Here is a 26,036-nt window from a genome sequence, read left to right as displayed (position 1 = left end):
GTGCAAGTATTGTTCGCCGCTTCGAGTAGACCAGCTCATGAACTAGAATTATATCTGCCGTAGGCAACTCTTAAAGATTTTTGAAAGAGTTCACTGAAACATCATATATATATATATATATATATATATATATATATATATATATATATATATATATATATATATATATATGCATGCGCTACCATCAGTGGCACTTCGTTCCTCGAAGAGGAAGTGTGTCGTGTGAGCTCCTAAACAACACTTTGTAATGTGGTGAACGTGGTTTAAATTATGGATCCCGGGCCTCGAATAGGTGCGACGCAGTGCTTACGCATTTCTTTCGCATTTACCGCTAAATTGCGACTGAATTCTTTCTTCGAATAATTCAATTTACGCGCGTCAAAAGAAAAAAAAGAAATAATGATTGCGTGGCGCCATCTAGTAGCTAAAATAACAAAATATGAACGCGCTTGGCTTCGGCGTGAGGTTAGGAGATGGCGCGAGTTTCCTACCTTAGTATGCGCATGCACATTCGTCTGCGACGGTCACGTGGTTATTACGTCCGGCCCACTACCGCCCGTAGACGGCGACAACGGCAACCTGCAAGTTTCCCTGTGTGCATCTCCTTGCTGGATTTTTTTTTTTTTTAATTTCATCCCTCTCGGTGCAATATCGGCGCGGGTAAAGAGGATCGAAATGGAAGTGCCCCAGAGCAGCTAAGTGGACGGTGAGTAAGTCTCTGAACCCTTTCTTTTGTCCGATCGGAATCATCCCGAAACGGGCGGGGAACCCGCGGAGCCGGAACAACCACTCCATGAGAAAACGCCGGCTCGCCTGCCTTCGCTGTCACAGGGAGCGATGCCGGATGGGAGGCCGACTCGTCGGGCGGGACGCACGTTTTTTCACTCTTCGGCGTTTGTTATTTGCGCGCGAGTGGTCGGAGAATGCGTCTGCGGTCAGCCGGCGACCCCGGAAATGTGTCCCTGCGCAGGCTTTGAGCTGCGGACGATGCCGCATTGGACGAGAGCTCGGGCTCATGTGGCTCAGCTCCAGAGCTGGGCAGAAACTCTCCTGTGATGCCGAATATATCCGCTCTTGGACGGTGAATTGGGGCGCTAAGCCTAGCAAACTAACTGCACGATCACTTGTTTCGTTTCCTTGCTTCGTATTTTGCCGGGAAACTTCAACACGCGAGCGTGATCACGTATCGTGCATTTCATAGCCGCTGTTCTTCAGCCTCAGTCGAAGCTGTGCGGAATGAGTGTAAACGAGATGGGATACGTTTTTACCTCCAATAAGGCAGTAGAAACCGTGCTTTTAAACTATAGTATGTGTACCGGGTATATATAATTATAGTATGGTACACAATTGACACGCGATTCTTGCCGAACTACAATATACGAAACCGCATACGTTGGGCCTAGAGCCAGCCTCTTTAGTACTCGCCGCAGGTAGGCGACTTGATCGAGCGCGTGGGTTTAATTATGCGAACCGCTTCGTATCCCCGCCTGCAAAAACTGAGTTGAATTCTAATCCGTTCGAGGCACACACAAAGCACCTGCTTCTTGCGCTCGTCTGGAAGCGAAAGCGCTTAGAAATCGCCTGAGCGCTGCCGCCTCGCTTCATGTCGTGCAGCAGTAGCGCAGCAAAGCTCGCTTGCGGGGTTACGTTTCAGGCGTGTCGCCGCTCTCGCGATGAGCCGAGTCGGGCGCTAGCTAGCTTTGCGCGCTCGCGTGCGCATCTGTGTTTTTCTCCTTGCTAGAGAGGGCGCAGGTTTTGCTGATATGTTGGCCGTACGAGCACTGGTTTAGCGTGAGCCCTGAGCTCGGGCCAATTAGAGGAATTGCTCTCCGGCTTGTTTCTGTGCCGCCAGCGGTGATGCGCTGCGCGCCAACCACTCCCACCAACCCCAGCCGTCGCGCTGGTCGCCCCAGCCACCGCTGAGCGGCTCTCGTGTCGGACGGCGAGACTCTCCGAGCCGTAGTAGTACGGAAGTGAAGACACTAGCCGTACTGTCGCCGCTCGTCGTCGTTCTATCATATAGCTTGCTCCATGTGCAAATGCTTTCGTCGCTTGGTCTTCGCGCATCGACGCTCGTCAAGGTTCGGCACGAAAGCTGAACGGCTGCCCAAGAGAGATCATTTACGTTTCAGATTGGCTGTGTCACGGCTACGTGCTTCGGCCGTCAAGCTGACACTATAGTTGTACAGCTGTGTACGTTCTTCATATTCTGAGAGCGGAGCGCGGTTTCGGCGTTGCTGCCCAGTCGGGCAGTATGCACTTGCGCGCGTGATGGAGTCTCTCTTGCGCAACGTCGACATCCTTGCTTCATCGCTCAACCGACTTTGCACCTGCCGCTGTTCAGCGACATGCTGTTATCGGTGCCTGTAAGCTGGGGCATCTCGTCAGCGTGCTAGAAATAAAAACTGATTGCTGAGACATACATATTATATAACGCTATTGTTATAAACTTCGCCAAGGCACTGGATCGCTTACTGCATACAAGTCTATTTATAAGATACAGCTTATTAACGTAGAAATTAAAAGAAATGTTCAATGTGCCGCAGCATATTTGTATAAACGGCATACAGCTGTTGTCATAAATAACGCGCAATTTACATATGAACTTGTTGATCTGGTATTCCCCATGGCTCCGCCTTGGGACTCGCGCTATTTTTAGTCTATGTGAATGATGTTTGCATTAGCATAAATTCATCGATAAGATAATATGACTGTGTTATTTTTCGCTCTCTAACCGATACTAGCGTTTGCCTTGCATTACAAAATGACCTGAATAAACTTAGTCATTGGTGCTCTGAGCAGCAGATGCAAATTAACACATCATATACGTATTGGCTCCATCTTAAATAGCACGTATAGAAAATTTGGCTACATTCGTCGTACACATTGTCATGCAACAAAAACACCAGACTGACTGCGTATACCACTGCCATAAGATCAAAATTAGAATACGCTTCATTTATATGGAGCCCGCAATAATCATATCTAATAAACAAATTGGAAGCCTCGCAAATAAAGCAGCTACAGATTATATATATATATATATTATATATTAACCATTAAAAATAGCATCGATTAGCCATCACTAGAACTTAGAAGGAAAGCTTCCAGCCTAGCATTTTATCACAAACCCTGCCATAATCGTACTAACTCTACAACCGCATTAATCCAACCAGCGTGCACTACATTTCCACACATTGATCATGACTTCAAGGTTCAGCCTCCCATTTGCGTGCGCGCATCTAATGCGCCTGTCTTTTCTTTACACGACCATTAAGAAGCGGAATTCCCGTCGGAAATCTGTCGCCTCTGTTACTGATCTGACCATAGCCAAGATGGGCGCCGACAGATGGAAATATACTGTGGCATAAAAGTTTAATAAACAGGAGTGAAGTGCCTCCGACAGGCTGGCCGACGTTTCGATGAGTCTGCCCAATCTTTTTCAAAGGTGGACTGGTCATTCTTGGCGTGTTAATTTTAAGGCTTAGAAGATTGACGTCACGTGGTGTAGCTGACCATGACACATTTATCGACAACTTAAAGAGTTCTCAGGCAGTAATAATTACACTAACCACAGCTCAAGAAGTTTGTGTGCCGTTGAACGTATTGCATTTAATTCATACACAGTCATTTGTTTCCGTGCACTTACGACGCGGTATTTACTTCTGCGCATTTGGATGCATAATTTTGATTTGAGTACACCTGATATTTCGCTATACTATCCAATGCCCCCATGGTCCTTTAGGGTACATGAAGTAAAAAGAAGAAGGAACGAACATCTGTAAATGTTTCCAATAGTGCGCCTCTGTGTATACATTTCAGCCTTTTAATGTATACGAACGGAACGAAACGAGCATATATTGCGCCATAAAAAAAAGAAAGAGAAAGAAGGAAAGAGAGAGAGAGCATAAGGCTGGGGCATGTGCACACACGTAGACTCTATAGAGGCGCGCTGTACTACGTGACACAAAACAAAACAGCGCGAATGTTCAGTGTTATTTTACGTAGATATTTCATTAAATGTGTTAAGCGTACTTTACTGTCTATTATCGCGCACGCCTTTAAAGCTGGCGCAAATTTTTGCACGCGAGCCGGCCACTTCTCCCTCTTACTGAATAACTCAGTGCGCCGAGGCTGGCGGCCGCTCGTAATGAATTACCTGCATGTAACGGGTACACCACTTCGTACTGTCGCTTTTTTGCTGTATTATGTTAAAAACCTCAAATGGTTTGACAATGGGCTCACAGAAATATATATATAGGGTGTCCCAGCTAACTTTAGCCAGAGTTTAAAAATACGCGAATGCCACGTGGCTGGAGAGAACCACGGTAATGTTCTTTGCCGTCGCTTGCAGATACCCAAATTATTTTTTTTTTCATTCTGCCTAATTACATAATTAGTACTAATTAATTAATCGATCAGTGCCCTGAACGGCCAGTCTCGCGGCAATGTAGCGTGGATTTGCGCGCTTCTTTCACGCTCGGAAAAATACTTTTATGTAGCCCGTATTGAGCAACAGAAAGCTATATCGGGAGTGTTTCATGAATCATTGACACTTTTCATCTAATGATAATATTTGAGTTGATTAATTATTGAAGCCTAATTATCGAATTAAGCGGAATTAAAATATAATTTGAGTGCCTTTAAGCGAAGGCAAACAACATTACCTTACTTCTGTCCAGCTACGTGGCAATTGCATATTTTTAATCTCTGGCTAAAGTTAGCTGGGACACCATGTATGTATGTATGTATGTATGTATGTATGTATGTATGTATGTATGTATGTATGTATGTATGTATGTATGTATGTATGTATGTATGTATGTATGTATGTATGTATGTATGTATGTATGTATGTATGTATGCATGTATGTATGTATGTATGTATTCCTTGCTTCACTGCCTGTTGGCTTTATATGGACATGGTTAACAAAAATCGGGCCCATCGGTCACCCTTCTTCTCCTTCATATATAGTCACCATCATAAATAAGAAGTAAGAAGCCAACAGACAATGCCACCAAGAAAAGCATGGGAAATTATTTGTAGTTTTAAATGAAGTGAAGAAATGATAGATAAGTGTAAATGAAAGGGGACGAAAAAGAAATACAAGTGGCCGCAGATGGTATACAAACTCATGTCTTCGTATTGGTTCGTACCTCATATGCGGCCAATAGTCTTTTCGTCCACCTTCATTTCCATTTATTTATAATTTCTTTACTTCAATTAACACTACTAATAATTTCCTTTGTGTTTTCCTTGTAAATGTCTAAATGAACCATACTCCTTCCTTACTTTCCTTAAACTAGCTTGTGCAGCAAGCAATGACCTTATTACTTCACATTATATATGCAAAGTACTTCAGCGAACACTTTTAAATTGCCCGTGGCAGGAACACAATTATACTCCATGAGCTTGTCTAGTCGAAGAGGCGGACATTACTTGCCCAAGAAATTGAAATGCATAATCGACGAATTAACAAAAAATAACTAATTACGTTTCTAACTATTTACCTTATGGCATATATTGCAATTTACAAATTCTAGCGGGTGAAACTGCAAGGCATATCCACTTGAAAGGAATTGTGTGGATGACACCATTTACGAGATTTGCGCCGTCAAACTTGCGGTAAAAAAAGGTCGTTCACCTTATACCTTCTTAGCAAGACGTCGTGTTAGGCATAGAAGCACAAAACTAGCTGGAACGCCAGTGCATTTCTCTGCAAAGTTCGGGAATTAATGTATCGAAACTGGTGTCATCTTGAGAATTCGTTTCAATTCGTGCGAACTTTCCGGCTAGAATTTGTAGATAGCAATATGTGCCATAAGGTAATTAGTTAAAATATTATTTATTAATATTTTATTAATTAGTCGCATATACATATCATTTTTTTTTTGCAAGTGATGTCCGCCTCTTCAAGTAGACCAGCTCATGGACAAGAACTGTGCTATCTGCCACAAGATTTTTTTTTATTATTGTTTGAAAGTGCCCGCTGAAACACCCGGTATATATTATCATTAATTTTAAACAGCGCCAAAAAAGCACACGGACAAGGAAGAGCACAGGACGTGTGCTTTTTTTGGCGCTGTTTAATATGAATTACCCGTACCAACTACACGTTTCACTCTTAGAGAAATTTGCACCCTTTGGGGCTTATCTTGTCCCACAACGATAATCGTCATCTGTCTTGCCCGCGTTTCCTTTTTTTAACGCCGCGAGCCCGGTACTTCCCAGTCACGAACGGCATGCGCGTTATCAGTGTGGCGTAGCATTTTCGACAGGAAAGTAGCGAGCGCCAAGTTTTCAAGAAAGGAAACGCACGCAAGGCAGATGACGATTATCATTGTAGGACAAATATACACCCCAAAGGGCGCAACCGTTTTAAGAGTGCTACACTCTAAAAACAGTTGCACCCTTTGGGGTGTATATTTGCCACACAACAATAATCGTCATCTGTCTGTCCGCATTTCCTTTCTTTAATGCGGCGCCCGGTACTTTCCAGCAACGAACGGCATGCGCGTTATCAGCATGACATAGTATTCCCGACAGGAAAGTAACAAGCGCAGCGTTTTCAAGAAAGGAAATGCGGGAAAGACAGATGACGATTATCGTTGTGTGCCAAATATACACCCAAAAAGGTGTAAACGTTTCTTAGAATGTAGACGAAGGTACACCCTTTGGGGTGTATATTTCCCACTCAACGACAATCGTCATCTGTCTGTCTTGCTTGCGTTTCCTTTCTTGAAAACGATGCCCTCACTACTTTCCTGTCGGGAATGCTATGTCATGCTGATAAAACGCGCGCCGTTCGTTACTGGGAAGTGCCGGGCTCGTAGCGTTAAAGAAAGGAAATGCGGACAAGACAGATGACGTTTATTGTTGTGTGGCAAGATACAACCGAAAGGTTGTAATTTTGTTTTACAGTGTAGCGCACACCTAAACCCTTCTAAGGTATATTTGACATGTACGTTATGCATCATTGTAATGCTATTGCGGGTACGAATTCCTACATGTGAATTTCAATTTGCTCATTTTAATTAATGTGCAGTGTGTCTGACTATATAGTTTCTAGTTGTCTGTTCAAACGCTGCGGTGCCAACACGCCGGTGTTCAAACACGCCGTTCGGATGGTGAATCACAAAGGGAGAGTCAGTGCAGTCGGCAAAAGAGGGAGGTATGGTGCGAGTGCGGCGGGAAGTGTGGCTGGCGTGCGGGGCGTGGATTGACGAAGAAGGGGTGAGAGAGCGAGGCAGAGGGCAAGGAGGGGAACGACGATGAAAGCGAGCGAGTCCAGTCACGACCATTTGCCGACAGTGTCTGTGTGTGTGCGTCTGTGCGTAGTGTCTGCCCTCGACCGCCTTATCTGGAAGCGTCCGCATGTCCCGGAGAAATCGCCGCCGTCCGATCCGGTATCATCTGCGATGAGCGCCGTGATGCTTGCCGGGTTCCAGAGGCTGCTTGCGGATGTTGCGGCAGCAAACGGCTTCGATCGCTGCCTCCCTTTCTTCTTTCTCCAACCTTTCCGCTTCTTTAGTCGATTTCTCTCTCTCGCTCTCTGTCTACTCACAAACCCGTCTCTGCAGGCCGGCTTGTGGCTTCGCAGACGACACGAAATGTGTGGACGCCTGCCTGCCTGCCTGCCCCTACCCCCTAGTTTCAAAATGATGTCTAGTGTCACAACTGCTGTCCTGCACGCCCTGTTTCACCAATTCCGTGCAGTGTCGTGGGATCTAGAGACTGAGTTAACCTGTTCGGTTGCATGTATGTAGCATATACAGATCTGTAGGCCGGTGCCTTCGTTGCTTGAACGCTGGCTGCTGTGAATTCAGCGACTATAGGCTCCTGATTTGGTAGCGGCGTCAATTGCTTCTACAACGCTGTACGATTTAAGGTAGAATGGAGAGACAGTGCCTGTAGAGAACTAGTTCCTGAGCGACTGCACGTCTGCAAAGTTCCTGTGTTAAATGAATGATCTGGTGTAATTGTCAATTCTTGTAAAAATCCCAATATAGCGATTCTTCAGTTAGCTTCTATTTGTTAGCTTCAAGGCGCTTTCTTTTTTCTTTCTCGGATTCTGAAGCAAGTTTACTTCGCACGTTCGATAACTTCGACGGTCCCTAGAGCTCGATCAATACTTGGCGAAAGTAGCGTATCGCGTTTTCCCTCATAAAGGATAACTCGTACGTAACACTGATTACGTGAATTACGTAAGTTAATTAGCGTAACAAATTGATTGTCAGGAATTTGGCTATATTCAGAACTCAATTTAATTCATTTGTTTCAGCCAGTCAGAGTTGACGTTACCGCCCTCTAATTTGACCCAATCATAGCAGGCAAGGCGGCGAAATGTACGCAGTAAACAATGGCCCTGACCCCAATGTCACAGAAGAAGGAAAAAAAAAAGAAAGAAAGAAAGGTCTTAGGGGCACTCAGCTAGAGTAAGCACAACGTCTGGCAGTAATCCTTCGCGAGCTGCGGCTTCTTCAGCCGTCGTTTCCCGGTTTACACTGCACCGCCGGCGCGCGCTCAGTGGGATTAAAAGTTACCGCTTGGCCACCTGCTGGGGTGCTTTTTTTCTACAGATCTTACACCTTGTTTATGATGACTAGGCTCGTTATTTGTTATGACTAGGATTCAAGGTGGCCCTGTAACACGTACCCTTTTGGTTTTATTACTGGGACATGAGCTAGCAGCTCGGGAGAACGTTCGCCCTGTCCGTCCGTTCTGTTACGCGGCGGCATGCGTCGTTATGCCATCGTTGTCGTTGTGTCGTCGTCGTCTTGCCGCCGTCGTCATCATCGCCGTTATCGTCTCTGCTTTGCTGTCGTGTCGTCGCCGTTGCGTACAGACCGCTGAGTTTTCGCAGTATTACAGGATTTCTTTCCCTTACGCCATACGAGAAACTCTTACTTATAAATTACTCAGAGACTATCACACCATATTATATATATATATATATTATCCTAGGGTCTTACGTGCCAAAACCACGACTTCATTGTGAGGCATGTCGTGGTAGGGTGCCTCCGGATTAATTTCAACCACCTAGGATTCTTCAACGTTCACCTAAATCTAAGTACACGTGCGTTTTTGCATTTCGCCCCCATCGAAATGCGGCCGCCGCGGCCAGGAATCGAAGCCGTGACCTCGTGCTTAGCAGCGCTACTCCATAGCACCTAAGCCTCCGCGGCGGGTTACACCAGGTTGAAAGAGGGGTTCCTCCTCGCTCCCGTTTCTTTAACATCGAGTATTGACGTAACGGAAGACATAACGTGTGGCTCTTTCGCTGCCTGGACCGTCCGAGCACCATACGGTGTAGGCGCATGCGTTTCCAGTTCTGCAGTGCCGCGTTATATCTATACTCGGCGGCGACGGAGACGTGATCGGGATATCGAGTACTATTCCGCCGGGCACTTCGGGCACGACAGCCGCGTCTTGCCTACAAGCGGTGCGCTCCGCCGCTGCTACGATGGCGGGAAGCACCTGTGCGTAGGAACGTATATCACTCGATTCATCGTGCATGGCTGGTCGTACTAACAATACATCCAACTCGCTTCCGAGAAATTTCAACAATTCGAGAGCCATCTTCCTTGTATGTACATGTGCGTAAGAAGGTTCCGGACCGTCGTGCGGCCACTCGTCGCGAAATATGGCTGCTCGGACTGTTGCATCCTGTCGGAAACTTGTTGGATGCGTGCTTGTTGGTATTAGTTGGCACGGCTGGTCAGGTGGTCTTTAAGCACATGTGCTTCGCGCTTTAATGCGCAGAACGTGACGCATCCCCTTGAAGCTTCGTCCCCACTAATGCAGCGCGCGACAGGCGACAACGCCAGCGAGTAACAGAGAAAGAAAGTCAGTGAGTGCTGGAGACGTCAAGCCAAACGCCTGGCATGCTGCTCCAGATGTTTACGGTGAAAGAAGAAAGAAAGAGAGAAAGAAAGAGGGATATCAGGAAGGCAGGGATGTTAACCAGTCAAGAGTCCGATTGGTTACCCTGCGCTGGGGGAAGGTAAAAGTGGAAGAGAGGGAAGGGATAGAGAGAGAGGGTATAGAGACATGCACTGACAGTACTAGAGTCAAAGCCGCTCGTGCAAACCAGACGTTCTCAGAAAGCACAAAAGTGCCTTCACTGCCTTCTGAGCCGATGATCGGTGGGGATGGTGTTCTAGTACTGTCTGTTCACTCAGAGGACGATTATCTAGTTTCCTGGATGCGTTGGACATAGATTGTCTTTGTGCTTCAAATTGAGGAGAGCGGCACAAGAAGTGGTCAGTGTTCTCCTCGCATCCGTCTGGTATCCATCGAAAATAGATATGGCGTTTTTCTCTCAAGTGACGGACAAGTTCCACGATTTCGCACGTGAGCTGATGGTGAGTTCCATGTCCGAGAAAAGACTGCACACATTGTAAGGCCGGCCTTGAATCGCAGAAGATTTCCCATTTTCGAGGACTTTCAGTATTTATCACACAAAGCGCATCGCGGAGAGCCGCGAGCTCTGCAGCTGTAGACGTAGTGATATGGGAAGTCTTGAGTAGCTGGGTTATTTCCATTGTTGGTATAACTGCATCGCCAAAGGAACTGGTCGATGTAATTGATCTATCAGTATAGACGTGTGTGCAGTCGCTGTATTTCTCGTACAGGAGGAGTAGACTAAGTTGCTTGAGTGCAGATGGCGGCAAGTCCGACTTTTTCTGAAGTCCTGGGATTGTCAGGTTTACTTGAGTACGGCTCACACACCATGGAGGAATCGGAGGTCTCGCCGCAGCTGCATAACCTGACCTGAGAGAGGCATGGTGCGCGAAGGCAGCTGCACTGAATGTCGTGTGGGGCCTTTCTACTGGGAGACATGCGAGGTGGCGGGTAGGGGCTCCGCCGAATTGTCTTACGCACACACTTATTGTTTCAATGGTGAAAGAAAAAACTACATAATAAATTAATATGCAAAAATAAGAATGTAAGACAAAACGATAACACTCAATCATAAAACAGAAATAATAATATTTAAAAAATTATGCAGATCCTCAGCGCTGTGGGAATCGAGGTAAGCGAAGTTTTCTGTGCTGTTTGTGTTAACTAACCATGTTCGGTGGCGACGTTGCAGCATGCGACATTGGTGAGGTGATGTAAAATGCTACCTTGCGTACACTCCTTGTGTTTGTCTACATAGTCATAAAACACAAAGCGAGACGTGTTTGACCGAGGCGTTGTTATAATCCATTGTCATTAGTAGCATGCGGGAAGGTTATAGCGCTGTCATTGCCTCACAGAGCACATCGTGTCGTGTCTAAGTTGTTCGTTTGCTTGATTGTGTCAGTTGTCCGCATGGACCAACTTGCACTGTGTTTATTTTTCAGAAACAGCAGAAACGTGCGGTGCCGTACCTTGAATTAATTTTTTTCCAGTTTGTCAGTAACATTAGCCATGTCTAGTAGTAGCGTTTCCTTTATTATGAGACCTCAAACTTGCCCTACTTTCTCAAGGCGCATTTTCGCTCTCTCGCGATCCTCCTATGTGTACAAGCTGCCACGAACGAAGAATGACAAATTTGTCAATTAACTGTTTCGTGATGGCGTTGGCTTTTCTCTGTCTCCTCTCATTAGAGAGTTTTAGAATAGGGGCCCCAAACGTTTTGGGGCCCCAAAGAAATAGCGTCGTAGCCACAGCGCATGCGCGAGACGCAAACTGCGTTTGGGTTTTGCGTTGGGAACGCTATTTCACCAATTTAGCGGGAGCCCAAATAGCGTCCCTGAAAGCTTTGCGTCAGCAAACATGGCGGCACCCATCGAAGCGACGGCTCTAACCCAGCACCAAACTGGTTCGATTCGCGGTAACGCGTGAAGTTCGCAAGCTAGGAGAAGCGACTGCGGTTATCGCTTTCTCTCAACTAGCGTGTGTTATGAAGATTGGTTCATTAGACGCCGCTAATTCCGAATTCGATTGTGGATATTATGGCTCGTAGGCCTAACCCGGCTAAGCTTTGCTGGTGAAGGCACGTAAAGTTGGTTTACTCAAAACTAAGCGCAACTAATTGTTTGCTGCTTACAGAATAGCCTCTAAATTGTAATTAAAGTCGAATACACGCAAGTGAAAATGACTATTCCAATCATAAAATGGTATATTTTATTATTTCTAATAGCTTTTCTTCGACGCCGTGGTGGCGCTGTCAGCGCAAGACGCTATCCGCAAACGCAAAGCCCTATTCTAAAGCTTTTCACTCCTGCGTGCCCCAACGCTAACACCCGCAACGCTCTTTGGGGCCCCCAACTATTGGGGCCCCTATTCTAAAACTCTCTATTACCTCCTCTCTACCAATCTATCTACCTCGTCTCTGAGCTGTTGCGCGCGAGTCCAAAGGTAAGCGCTGCAGCTTCTGCAATGCTTTCACGGGGTGCTCACGAGTAATTACAACCGTTTGGGGGGCATCGTGTCGACGGCCAGGGAGCTCCAGAGGGCCTTGTGGCGACGCCGGGGATACTCTCGTTGGACAGGTATCATAAACTCCTCACTTGTGCCCCTGGCATATACATTATGTATGTTCTGAACTTCCCCCCCCCCGCCCCCCAATGCGGCATGCCCGACAGCAGCAGTAACAGTAGAAGCAGTGGAAAAGTCGAAAGAAGAGGCAAAGAAAGCTTCACTTTAAAAGAACACCAGAAGCAAATACTAATTCGAGCTAAAGTGATAGATTTGTGCTCGAGAACGTCTAAGGCGTCAGTGTCATGGCGAACAGAGCTTCAGTATTCGAGAAATTGAGGTAAATGCAGGACGCGATTAGAGACTCCTCCGGGACATTCAAGTACTAGCTCAATGAGAAAAGCACTCCTCATTATAATTATGTCACTAGTAATCAATCACTCTTAATATAAAGATCACTGTATTGCATTATAAGACGCAATGAAATTCTAATTCTTGTTTTATTTGCTGTTTAGAAAAAAGCAGTCGCTGACGTTACCCGTGAAAACGACGCGGGCCGTTGAAAGGTTTCGTGTCCTCAACTTTGGAGCCGCCTGCGCTTTCGCGCGTTTCAGTAGTTTCGTTATAGCGTAATGCTGATCTTGTTTTGCTGGCTCGCAAAACTTACACAAACTGCAAGTAGCAGACAATGCCATGTCCATGTGATGTCGCCAAATTCCCGAACGGTTCACGCCGCTTGACCGAGAGCAGCTGCAGCGGCGAATCCAACGCTCTGCCTTGGCTCGGCTTCTCCATCGCCGCGCGTTAGCGTTTCGCGCAGAAAATTGTAGCACGTCTCTCGGACGCCGTTTACTCCCCGACGGTAGTAAAGAGCGGCGATGGCGTATGCATCGCCACCATTCCCCCGCTAGGCGGCGGGCGATTTGAATTGCGCTAAAATAACTCTTTCTCGACTCTAACTCTAACTCTTTTTTCGACACGATACAAGTGCCGCTAGGTTTCTGAAATAATATTCTAACAGTCCAAGTCCACTTAGTATTTGCCTTTAGTGTCCCTTTAAAAATTCCCGACAGATCCAACGCGCATGTTGTAATATATGCAAAGTGAAGCCTTAGTGAAGCGGTTAAGTAAATGGTATATGCAACTAAATGCGACGCACACAATTATGTTTATTTTCATGCTGAGCAACGGATATTTATGGGCTACACTGCTCATAAGCTATGCCGAAATGCAAACGCCTGATCGGAAGATGCACTGTGTGAGACGTCAATGCAGCGATGTCACGAGGACGAAAGCGATGCATATGATGCTTGTCGAGAGAAGGATGGTAGTAAGAGGTTTTTGCGCAGAGAACTGCGACATAAATTTATTTCAGGCTATTATATAACTATCATACACTCCTTGGCAGTGATAGAAGAGTGGCAGTGGCACTGATAGAATAATGTCGAACACAGTGATGAAAGAACCTGCGAGCCCAAATAATAAAGCTTCGTTTTAAAATGTATCCAAGGAAAGAAAGAATGTAGAGGCGGCTCATCCATCTATCGGTAAAATCAACTCGGAATCATGGTAGAGTGATTGGAAACAAATTATTGCTGCTCCTATATTTTTATTCTGAATGGAAGCAAAAATCCTAAGCGTAACCAGGCGCAGCACATACTCGACATGAAGTGGGCGCACAGCTGTGAATGATTGAGAATGGGGCAAATCTAAAGAAAGAGTAGTGTGCCCTTACTAAGTTGGCGTATAAATTTTGTTCTGTTTTTATTGACTTTTTACTGCCCTCAATAGACCTTCTGTTGAGATTCAGTCGGCTATTACGGAAGTTATTTTTTTTTTTTGCAATGAACAACAAAAATGAGAGGAAAAGACGCAGAGTTACGCTAAAGCGTGAGCTAAATATGAATTCATATTGTTCAAATACATGCATGTTGTCAGTATACAGCGCCTTCTACTTTTCCTAAGTTAGAGCCTACGGGACAACTGTCCCTACATACAACCAACTGAGCCTCATACTGTTCGACCACCAAGTGGTTACGGCCCAGACTAGCGTTGCATTGTGCGGAGTCTTACTGATTTATCTGTTTAGTTATTACAGCCTATACTGAAAGGAATGAATTCCATACAGCCTTTAAATACATTTCAGCTAACAAACAAAAAGCGAAGTGGCAATCCTGGCACGCCTCGACATTCCCCTATCCAATGAGGTTACAACTGAATTTAAGCCACCACCTACTGAGCTGTGCCTAATATCCTTGGCAGAGTTGTTAGACTTTAGGCAAGCATCCGGCACTCTTTCCCGTCATGGCTCTCTCTCTCTCTCTCTCTCTCTCTCTCTCTCTCTCTCATATTCCCACGCTCTTAGCGATTCCGCGCTGCATGGGTGTCTCTCATTTCCGTCGCCACAATTCTTCGGAATTTGTCCGCAGGCCCGCTCTCACAGAATACCATAAGTGACACGCGCAACGACAAGGAGCGTATTCTGTCACTACGCTGGCCTCTATAGACAGTTTTAGTACTGCGCCATGACGATACGTACGCAGCACGCAAGTGCTTTGCGGAACGTAGGAGCGCGTGTCGCGTCAGGGCTTCTAGTACAGCGAGATGCCTACGTACTACTTAAGCGGGCGAGCGTTAGACGCCGGGCGCATCGGAGCGCATTGGCCGCGTCTGCCAGTATACGTCGAACCGTCGGTCGAACTACACGCCGTTGATCTCGCTAACGTGATGTAACGCGTGGGCGCATCCCGCTTCGCAGAACTATGTTTAGGCCTTTAAGAGACTCTGCTTTTAATACGGGTGAAATACACGAATCACGTCGAGAAAAATAAAAACCGAGTACTTGCTTTCTGAGGTTGGCACGGTCATTTGCCACGAACTGCGCCTAACACAGGTCGAGCCTTTCGTGCAAACAGCACACACTGAACACTTTCTCAAAAACAAAGTTCCTCGTTTTGCTATGCATTCCCACCGTGCAGGATCCGGGAATGGCTTCTGCGCGTTCACTTCACGCAGCAAAGCCAAATCGTATAGGTCATTGAAAGGTAAAGCCTTCCACTGGTCGCCTTTGACGCTGCCATTTTGGGAAACTCTTTTGTCTCGCGGTCTCCCTATAACAAACGAGAACCACGAGAGCAGCACGCAAGGCTCCCCACGTACGCACGCAAGAATCGGATGCGTGCATACGCGGCGGCCGCGCACGCATCACGTACCGTTCGTGTTGCGTTCTGCTCATGCGCACTTTGCAGAACGTAGCGATCTTGCGTACGCAACGCCGTTGCGTGCGCTACGTGCGCAGTACTAAAACTGTCTTAAGAGCTTTCGACGACTGAGCTGTCCTTTTTTTTATAGTGCTGATAATAAGATAACAGACTGCATGCTCCGACTGCGCTATCAGTACAACACAAGAGGTGGAGAAAGTGGTTCGTCTTCTTCGACGTCATCTATAGCTCGTGCCAGTTGATTGTATCATGCAGTAGCTGCGTAGCTGGGCGCGCCTACGCGAGGCAGCCCGAGCGCGCGATAACAGAGATAAGAGAGAGGAGAGTTCTTCACCGTGATAGCGCCGCGTTTCGAAGCGTATGAGCCGTGCCGCACCGCCCGCGCATGCATGGGCGCGCGGACGCGAGCTTGAGCGCGTCCGCAAGCGTTCGTGTGGTCGGGGCTGTGCCCGTTCCTGCGGCGAGCGTCGGCGGCACTTGAGACCTAGCGAAGGAGCAGAGCGAAGGTGACAGCGGACGCTGTGCGCAGCGTGCGATGGAAAATGTGACGAGAGCGAAGAGGCGCGAGGAGGAAAGCGGTGAGGAGGGCGCATAGGAACTATGAGGCGGAAAGCGGAGGAGGGTATATGGCGAAAGGATGGGGAGGAAAGGATGGGAAGGCGTGCGGCGATCGCGGAAACAAAGCATTGGCGCGGGCTTCGGGCCCACTGCGCATGCGCTACTTCGCCTGCGGCGCCGGCACAGCTAGAGAATGCGCCCCGCGTGATCCACGCGTTCTCGTGTTCACGCTTTCTTTCTTGTCAATGAATAACGCAACCAGTGGGAATGCTTCGTCTGCCGCTGCTGCTAAACGAGCTGTTCGAGCAGAGGCTCACCGCCGCCGCCGAGAGCACCCTGTCGTTCAGAAACAAATTTGCAACAATATATCGCGAATTCAAGACACCTAAACAGCTGTGCTTAGAATTCGCAGTAGGGAGTATCGTAACCGTCGGTGAAATTTCTAAAGCGAAAGCTTTACTGGCCACGAACTTGCGATTTCGCCGTCGCCGTGCTCCGAGGAGGCACATGACGTCACACCGCGTTCCTCGTCGTTGCGTTTGCCTCCGCTCGCTTCGCAAGCTGCGTCGCATGCCTGATAACATGACGGAGGATTGAAAAGGAGAGCTCGCGTGCGCCGCAACCACAGTTGAGGCGGCAGCATGGACGGCGACAAATCTGATAAGCAGGAGGAGGCCTGGAATCGACATCGGAACGAGATGAAGAGGAAACGAATCGCCCAGGAAACAGACGAATAGCGCGCCAAACGACTGGCTAAACGCCGCAACATAGCTAGACAACCAGACTAACCTGGACTCGCAATCAAGTTTAACCAAGGCTAATTATGCCATGCCTTAGCTTTCGCTACGTATACCCTGGCATAGTCGAGCTAAGCCACTGCAATTTTTTTTATAGCGAAAGCTGCATATGACTAACCTTCCGTAGTTTTTTCGGCGTCCGGCAACAGAAACGGACCTGGCGATTTTTAACAAACCCATACGGGTGCAGTGCGGCGGAGCAGATGTCAAAATGCGGAACATATTAGAACGCTCGCTTGAAAGATAGCGTGACGTCAAGGCTATCGCAGTATATGAGCAGGAGAGGCATCGGCGCTTTTTTAAAAACAGCTACGTTATCGATGGGGCGGACACGTATAGTTCGTACACCCGAAGAACAACATGCGTACGAGGAGCGCCGGAGGGAACAGCAACGAGAATGTAAACGAGAATGTCGGTATAAAGTCCGTGATGCCTTCTCATCCTTAGCATCACCCTCGCCATAAGGGAAAATAACAACAAACTTAGCGCACCACTTCCACCGGGAATCGAGCTCGTGCACAAGGTTCCGGCCACGGAAGAAGGAAATAAACCATAGGATGGAGCCAGTCACGCAGCCAATCTTCGCAAGCCAAGCCAAACCAAGGCCGCTCGTGGTCGAGAGCGAAGCTGCATTCGTCACGTTAACAGGCATGACTAGGCATAAAAAGCTGTATAGGGATGTGTGCGATACTGAATTTCCTGTGCCCTTATATAGATCCCTTTACAATAGTAACCATGGTCAGAATGTGCTAAAAAGGTCAAAGAGTATGCAAATTTCTCCAGGTGTTAAAACTTTTTCAAAGTTCATACAGGAACGCTTTCAGTTAAGGCAGTTTTGGAAGAAAATGCTTTTTTTTTTACCGTAGGGAATTTATTGTTTAATCTATAAACAACCTGAGATCATATATCATGTTTTCCTGCATTGTTCGGGAGGAGCTTCTTTTTGTGTGTGTCTGTATTTTACAAAGGACAGTTAAACAAGAACTTCCGCTAGATGCCCACGGCATCAGGTATCTAGCTGCAGAAAAATATCATGATGGGCTTCCTTTTGATCTACTAATGCTCGTTGGCCTTCACAGCCTCTAGCGCTCCAGAATGGCTTGGTATTACTGTGACCCAGACGCACAACCGGCGCGAATGTACTTCCGGGAAAGTATGAACGCCTATCTGGAGGTGCAAGAAGCGCAAGAATGCCCTCCGGTATGGTTGTCGAGGTCAGAACCTTTGACAAAACTAAGAAAATTTTTATGTAATTGCAATCATGCTGCTTAGTAGATCTTACATATGTATTTCACGTGCTTGTTCTCTGAGTGAACTTGCAAATGAGCCAATAAAGAAAGAAGAAAAAGAAAAGGGCACGACTAGGTGTGACCCGTCTGGGCGGGCTATACAGAGCAAAAACCCATGACGCAGTTACTTGCACTGTCTAATCGGAGTATACCGGTAAAAGAAGCGGGGATGGAGGGAGTAATGATATACAGTACACGTACATATAAGCACGCATGCGCCGATAGTTGCGCGTTTACGTGTGGCTCGTTGCGAAAGACGGGCGCACGGACGTCAGAAGGAGCCGCTGCCGTCTCAATTATCGTACGCACATCCCATCCCATTACCATATATGTGCTGCCCTAAAGCGTCGCCCAGCTGTATACAGTACCACTTAAACTTTGCGCAAGCTATTTTTTCCCCTCCTGCGGTTCTATTAATTTCCGGATTTTTTATGTCACGTAACCGATCCCAACGTTAACGACGACGTGGCGTGGTGAGCGTCAGTAGGCAGATTGCGATGTTGGACTAATTGGTTTGTGCTTGGTTCTGGCGCAAGGAAAACTAAGCTTTCTGTCCCTTCTTTTCGCTTAACGTTTCAGCTCGGCCTGCTCCTTATAGAATTTGCCGAGAGATCAAATACATGAATAATAAGTGCACTGTCATTGCTAAAGATGCCGCAAACAGAATTCTTGAACGCTACGCACTGTCAAGACAGGTAAAATATGTATTTTTTCATAAAAAAATATATTCGTACGTCCCCAAAAAATGTGCCAGAAATAACTGATATCAATGCTTCCACTTTTCTTTTGTCTATTTAATAAGTAAAGAAACTATCACATGAACTTTAGAACTATATCAGTTCGAAACCAGCAAAGTAGTGCATGAAGCTGATATCAAAAACGTGAAGGCCATGAAATTAACAAATTTAGGACAAATATTTAATTAAACTTTGTAATTCAACAACCTTGTTTATACGAGGGGAAGTCAAAAAGGAAAGGGACTTTTGAGAAAAGGTTCATTTATTTTAATGATAGAGAACTGAAACACACATTATTTTTCTACATAACATCCCTGCACTTCAACGCACTTTGCCCAACATTTCACAAGTGTTTTTATTCCGTCGGAAAACAAGTTTTTGGGTTGCACCTGTAACCAGTTTTGCACAGCATCAATGAATTTTGTATCGGCTGCAAATCCTCTACCCCTGAGCCTCTACCTCTACCCCTTCAATGGTCGAAACATATGAAAATAACTTGCAGCCATGCCTGGACTGTATGGCGGGTGTTCCAGCAATTCGAATCCCAACTAGATTCTTTATTTCTTTCGGCCGTCCGTTTGGCAGAACGTGGCCGAGCGTTATCTTGCTGCAGGATGACACCTTTTCGCACTTTTCCACAACGTTTGGATCCGATTGCATGTTTGAGTTTAGTTCGCAACACATCACAATAGTTCTCACTGTTCACAGTTTCGCCTCTTGGGGTGAAATGAACGGCTACCACACCTTCCATGTCCCAGAATAATGCTAGCATAATCTTACCAGCTGATGGTTGACGTTTAAATTTCTTAACTTCTGGTGATGATGAGTGTTTCCAAACCATGCTCGCAGCCTTACTTTCCGGTTCGTGATGATGATGTACCCAAGTTTCATCTACACTAACAATGTGCTGTAAAATTGCATCTCCCTCGCGACGATAACGGGCCAAATGTTTACGAGAGATGTCCAACCTTTGTGCCTTATGCTGCGCTGACAATTCTTTCGGGACTCACCTTGCACGCACTTTCCGAAAATTTAGCCTGTCGTGTAAGATGGAATACGCTGAACCATGACTGAGGTGTAAAGCATAGGCGGTTTCGTCCCCCCATCACCATACCCTCAACAACTTTCAAATTGTCCTCAGTCTGACTTCGATGGCCTGCCCGATCTTTCCTCGTCACGTAAAAAGTTTTTCCCTGTTTGAAACGCTCTATCCATTTGTAGATCTCGTTTCCCGATAAACAACTGTCACCATATTGCGCTTGCATTCGACGAATCATTTCCGCAGGTTTGACACCTTCCGCAAACAAAACAAAAAAAAAACGAATCACTGCCCTCGTTTCCTCCGTGGTGCAGATCGACAATGGAGCTGCCATGTTTAACGGTCTGCTACATTCTAACGACTAGTGCGGGAATAAGAATGACACGTTCCATAGAAGTGTTGCAGAGTGCTGGGTACTAGCAGTGTTACCAAGCCCTAGTGCGAGAAATTGCAAAAGTCCCTTTGTTTCTTTTACTTCCCCTCGTATTTTTGTACATATGCAACTACCAGGGAAAAATCTCAATCACGCTGTCTTTTGTTCCAATGTATTGCTCAGGAGCAGCTGTCACCGGCCGTGTATATTGCGAGTAATTGCACCAAAATTATAGTCTCAACAGAGAGCACATATATAAAGAAGGAGTTCTGCAAAATATACATTAGAAATGCGAAGATACAATTGAATAAACAAATGTTTAGATACAGCTTGATAAAGGGACTTGATAAACAAAGTTCAATGCATGCATACGCAAAACCTCGCAACAAGATGTTTAAATATACGTATACGTCTCCAATAAACCACTCTCCCCGATGCATCGCGCGCGATGCATCGTTAAGGAACTCGTGTCGCAGAAAATCCGGCGTCGGCGCCCGGCGTCGTTCCGAAAAAAAAAAAAAAAATCGAACCATTTATACCCAGGCCATCCATGACCCCCATTCAAGGAATTTACTGAAATAATTGAATTTCTCAAGCTAAAATACCTGAAAAAAACGTAAACTACGACATGCACACAAACTAAAGACATGATAGCTCTCCGATTGTAATTTGACTACACGAGAAAACATAGTTCTGTGGCGCGAAAGCTCAAGGAAACCCCTTTTCCTGCGTTTCTACAATTCACAGACCTGCCGCAGCGCCCTTTGCGCATGCCGGCGCGCCTGGTTCCTTGCAATATTCCAGCTGGACCTCGGCTCCGCCGCATTGCGGCCCATGCAAGAGGCCGCGTTTCTACCACAAAGCCCGCTTTCGTACATAGCGTTCGCGGCCAGCGTTTCCCAGACAACATTACGGTTACATATACCGTCCAGTTGCCGGGAAGCGTAAGAAGCAGTCGGCTATCTTTGAATGCGTTCGCATTCCACTCTTAAAGCTTAAACTTCATCCAAATTTTCTCCCTTGCGGACACAAGACTGAGCCACCATCGTCGGCTCACCCATCCCCCCCTACTCTCCTACGCTTTCACTCACGCATACCGATGTTATCGCCCTTGGAGTTTATACGGAACTTGAGAGCGACGGCAGGAATGCGCCTAGACTGTCCGTATAATTGCTATCGCATTAATACAAGAGTATTCGGCAAATGAAGAGTCCCGTGGCCATTACTTTCCACAAAAGAAGTAAAAAAATCGAACTTTCACATTGCGACAATTTGCTGCGCCGCAACAATGCCGTTTTATTCTTGTTGGGCGCGGGCACCGAAATGAAAAAAGAAAACGAAAAGGAAAGCATGTTGGCCACAATCGAATGCCTACTTCGGGCACCTAGTGTGGCTACCGAAGGAATATCGAAGACAACTTGAGACGCTGGGTCAACAGAGACCCATAGGCATACTGCTGAGTATTACACCAGCAGTGGCGTAGCCAGAAATTTCGTTCGGGGGGGGTGGGGGGGTAGGGGGGGGGGGGGGTCACGTTGCAGCTTGGCCTCCTCCTTAAGAGGAAGCTTTAGCAACAGGTGCTCCTATCTAATAACATGTAGAAGGTGAATTCGTTTTTCTCGGCAACGACTGCACCAAATTTGATTAGTTTTGTTGAATTTAAATTAAAGAAAAACGAATTCTACTGACTTCTGGTTTCGAATTTTTCATTTAGGTTGTCAATTCCTTATTAAAAATTGCCAAAAATCCCAAATTTCCAGAAAACGAAACTATCACGTTTAAAACTCTGTAGCTCAACAATGAAAAATAATATCACAATGCTGTGAATCGCATCTAATAGTACATCTACAGCGGACAAAATTGATATGTTACACATGAATGTCAATAAATTTAGTATTATGGAAATACGGCTTTTGCAGAACCCTTGTACACCACGTAACCAATTCACGTAAGATACAAATTGACATACCAAATTTGTCCGCTTTCACTCTATAATAGATGCCGTTTCCAGAACCGCGATATCTGTTCTTGATGCAGAGATATTAGTTTGTAAACGTCGTGCTTCTACTTTTTTCGCACTTTCGAATTTTTCAAAATATGTTAAACAATATTCAGGCCCTAAATCGAAATTCCGTTTCTAATAGATAGTAGGATTTACCTTTCGCTCTCAAATGCAAGAAATTTCATCAAAAGCGATCCAGGGGTTATCTCAGAAAAGCGTTTCTGCGTTTTACATGTATTTGAATAGGCCGCGTCGGAGTTGCGCCCGAGCTAAAGCTTCGTCTTAAACAATTTGTCGAGAGATCAAATACATCAGTAATAACTGCATTGCCATCGCCAAAGATGCTGCAAACGAATTTTTGAACGCTACGCACTGTCAAAACAAGTAAAATATGTATTTTTTCATAAAAAAATATACTCGTGTATGCCAGAACGTGTGCCCAAAATAACTGATATCAATGCTTCCATGTTTTTGTCGATTTAATAAGTAAAGAAAATATCACACGAACTTTAGAACTATATCAGTTCGAAACCAGCAAAACAGTGCATCCCACTGATACGAAAAATGTAAAGGCCATGATATGAACAAGTTCAGGGCAAATATGTTAATGAAACTTTGTACCTTGCTTACATTTTTGTACATATGCAACGGCCAGTGAAAAATCTCAATGACGCTGTCATTCATTCCAATGTATTACGCAGGAGCACCTGTCACCGGTCGTGTATCGTGAGTAATTGCACCGAAATTATTGTCTCAACAGAGAGCACGTATACAAAGCCGTTCTGCAAAATATACCAGGGTGAGTAAAATGAAAGTGAGCCCATGCGAATATATGACAAACGGGGTACTTTATTTAAATGTTTAAAAGTAGTCTTCATGAGCATTTAGACATTTGTCCCATTGACTAACGAGTCGCGTGATTCCCGTGTCATAAAACTCCTTGGGTTGCTGCTTCAAAAAGTCTGCAATTTACTCTTTCACGTCATCATCCGACACGAATCTGTTTCCCGTGAGCTGTTTTTTCATTTGTCCCAAAATGTGGAAGTCGCAAGGCGACAGATCTCATAGCGGATGTTGCAGCGTTTCCCATTTGAACTTTGCCAGTTTTGTATTAACCACATCAGCGACGTGGGAACGGGCATTGTCGTGGAAGAACTAAAAATTAAATTATGGGGTTTTACGTGCCAAAACCACTTTCTGATTATGAGGCATGCCGTAGTGGAGGACTCTGGAAATTTCAACCATCTGGGGTTCTTTAACGTGCACCTAAATCTAGGCACACGGCCGTTTTCGCATTTCGCCCTCATCGAAATGCGGCCACCGTGGCCGGGATTCGATCCCGCGACCTCGTGCTCAGCAGCCCAACGCCATAGCCAGGTCGTGGAACAAGATGACCCCATTCGGCAATTTTCCACGTCGTTTGTCCTTGATTGCGACACGCAGCCGATCCGGCATTTCACAATATCGGAAACGATTGATAGTCCCTCCGGGTTTAACAAATTCTATCAGTAATGACCCCTGACGATCGAAAAAAAAAAAAGTCAGCAACACCTTCCTGCCGGAAATGACGGCCTTTGCTTTCTTTGTGGCTGGCGAATTCGAATGTTTCCACTGTAAGCTTTGCCGTTGTGTTTCAGGTTCGTAGTAGAGGCACCATGGCTCGTCCCCGATCACAATTGCAGATAAGAAGTCGTCACCCTCATTGTGATACCGGATCAGATGAGTCAAGGCAGCGCAGAACCGCTCCGTCTTCTGGCGGTGGTTCAAATTCTTGGGCATCCATTGTGCACACAAGAGCCGATAACCGAGATATTCATGAATTATGGCGTGAACCGAACCGTGACTGATGTTCACACACTCTGCCAGTTCATCTATGCTTATCCTACGTTCTTGTCTCATCAGCTCATCAACCTTCGCAATTTTGTTGGGGTGATTGCACGATGGCTTTGGCCCGGTCTTGGATCGTCTTTGCATCTTTCACGCCCTTCTTTCAACCGTTTACTCCAACGCTTCACAGTGGCCAATGAAATGCAATGTTTAACGTACGCGGCAGCCATACGGCGACTAATTTCTTTTTGGAAAACACCTTCAGCTGTCAAAAACCTCACGACACCACACTGTTCAACTTTAGGAGTGCCCATTATCTCACGCAACCATGTTCAACCCAGTGTATGAGAGCATTAAAGAACCTTTATCCTCACACCTGCGTGTCACTTTTGTAAATGAGAAATGCCTGTGTGCTACGCGCATGCCTCGCAGATAATGAACCGAACCATTATTGCGTGAGATGGGTTGGCTCACTTTCATTTGACTCGCTCTCGTTCATTAGAAATGCGAAGACACAATGGAATATACAAATGCTTGATAAAGGGCAAAAAGTGTCACTGGAAAGAAAGTTCACTGCACGTATACACCAAACCTCGCAAAAGATATTTAAATATACGTATGTCTCCAATCTAAGAAAAAGTTACTATATACAATGCGTCAAACAAGGCAAATAAACATGTTGGCAATCACAGATTCACGGAATGCTAGATCCCGCCCCCATTCCATCGACTCCCTCCGATGTATCACGCGCGACGGAAGGCGGCGCGCTTGCTCCCCGCTATTCTCCTTTGCGCACACAAGACTGAGCCTTCATCGTCGGCTCACCCATACGACACTCATTCAGAAGAAGTCACCAACAAACCGTGTGTCGTAATTTTGGTCGGCGTGGCCACATCGCCCGGGTGTGCCGTTCTGGAACGCGAGGTATAAGCCTCGCGGTAGCTACGCCATGTTGGCGGATTCCGAGCACCGATCGCCCGATCACAAATCACTTTATACCAACTAACAGACACACTGTGAAGCCGGTTTTTAAGGAAATCACTTGGAATGATGTACCTCTTCGCATGCTGATGGATACCGGATCGCCAGTTGGCGTCGTCTCCACAGCGGTGTTTCGGCAGCACCGGCACAACCGGTCACCGTTAACCACTACGACTGTTCGACTTTCCAGTTTTTTTTAGGGGGGGGGGGGGGGGAGAGCTTCCCGTGGCGGGTCAAGTACGCATGACTGCGTCGAGTGATGGACACACGGTACGATCGTAGACACCCCCGGCCCGGCGCTTTGTGGAAGAGACATTATGAAAGCCTTCAGCCGATGTGGGGTAGCAATGCTGGAAGCCAACCTTGTATCGATGATTCTAACACAACCGGACCAAGCGGATAAAAAAACTACGAACTTTACTTGATGACTTCACGGATGTATTTGATTCGGGACTTGGAAGATTCACCGGCCCGCCAGTGAAATTCTAACACAAGCAACAGGACCTCGTTTCTGCAAAGTTCGTTCCGTACCTCATGCCTTGGTAGACAAGGTTTCGGAGGCATTTGATCGGATGGCGGAGGACGGTGTTTTATCACCTGCAACGACGGCATGCAGATTGGGCAACACCTGCCGTCCCTGCCGTGAAACCTGATGGATCCGTCCGAGTTTGTGGAGATTTCCGTCTGACTGTGAACGCGGCTACAGTTACTGAACAATATCCTCTGCCACGGGTGGAAGACATTTTCGCAGGGCTAAACGGTGGTGAATTATTCACCACCCTCGACTTGACACAAGCCTACAA

General features: G+C 46.3%; 1 protein-coding gene across 3 annotated transcripts in view; it reads left to right on the top strand.

Moving 5' to 3' along the window:
* The first annotated feature begins 441 nt into the window (after positions 1-441).
* The window catches only part of LOC126536001 (fatty acyl-CoA reductase 1-like), a 98,425-nt gene continuing 72,830 nt past the window's right edge, over positions 442-26,036 (top strand). Inside the window, exon 1 of one of the 3 annotated variants that reach the window (XM_055073474.2) lies at positions 442-706. The gene's annotated coding sequence lies outside the window, so the exon portion shown is untranslated. Of the gene's footprint in view, positions 711-26,036 lie in introns of all 3 variants that reach the window. The other 2 variants (XM_050182886.3, XM_055073475.2) reach the window with 2 other exon arrangements.

The sequence above is a fragment of the Dermacentor andersoni genome, chromosome 4 (assembly GCF_023375885.2).
Source record: "Dermacentor andersoni chromosome 4, qqDerAnde1_hic_scaffold, whole genome shotgun sequence".
In the NCBI taxonomy this organism is placed as follows: domain Eukaryota; kingdom Metazoa; phylum Arthropoda; class Arachnida; order Ixodida; family Ixodidae; genus Dermacentor; species Dermacentor andersoni.
The sequence above is the reverse complement of the archived record's forward strand: the minus strand, read 5'-3'. Positions and strand labels throughout refer to the sequence as shown.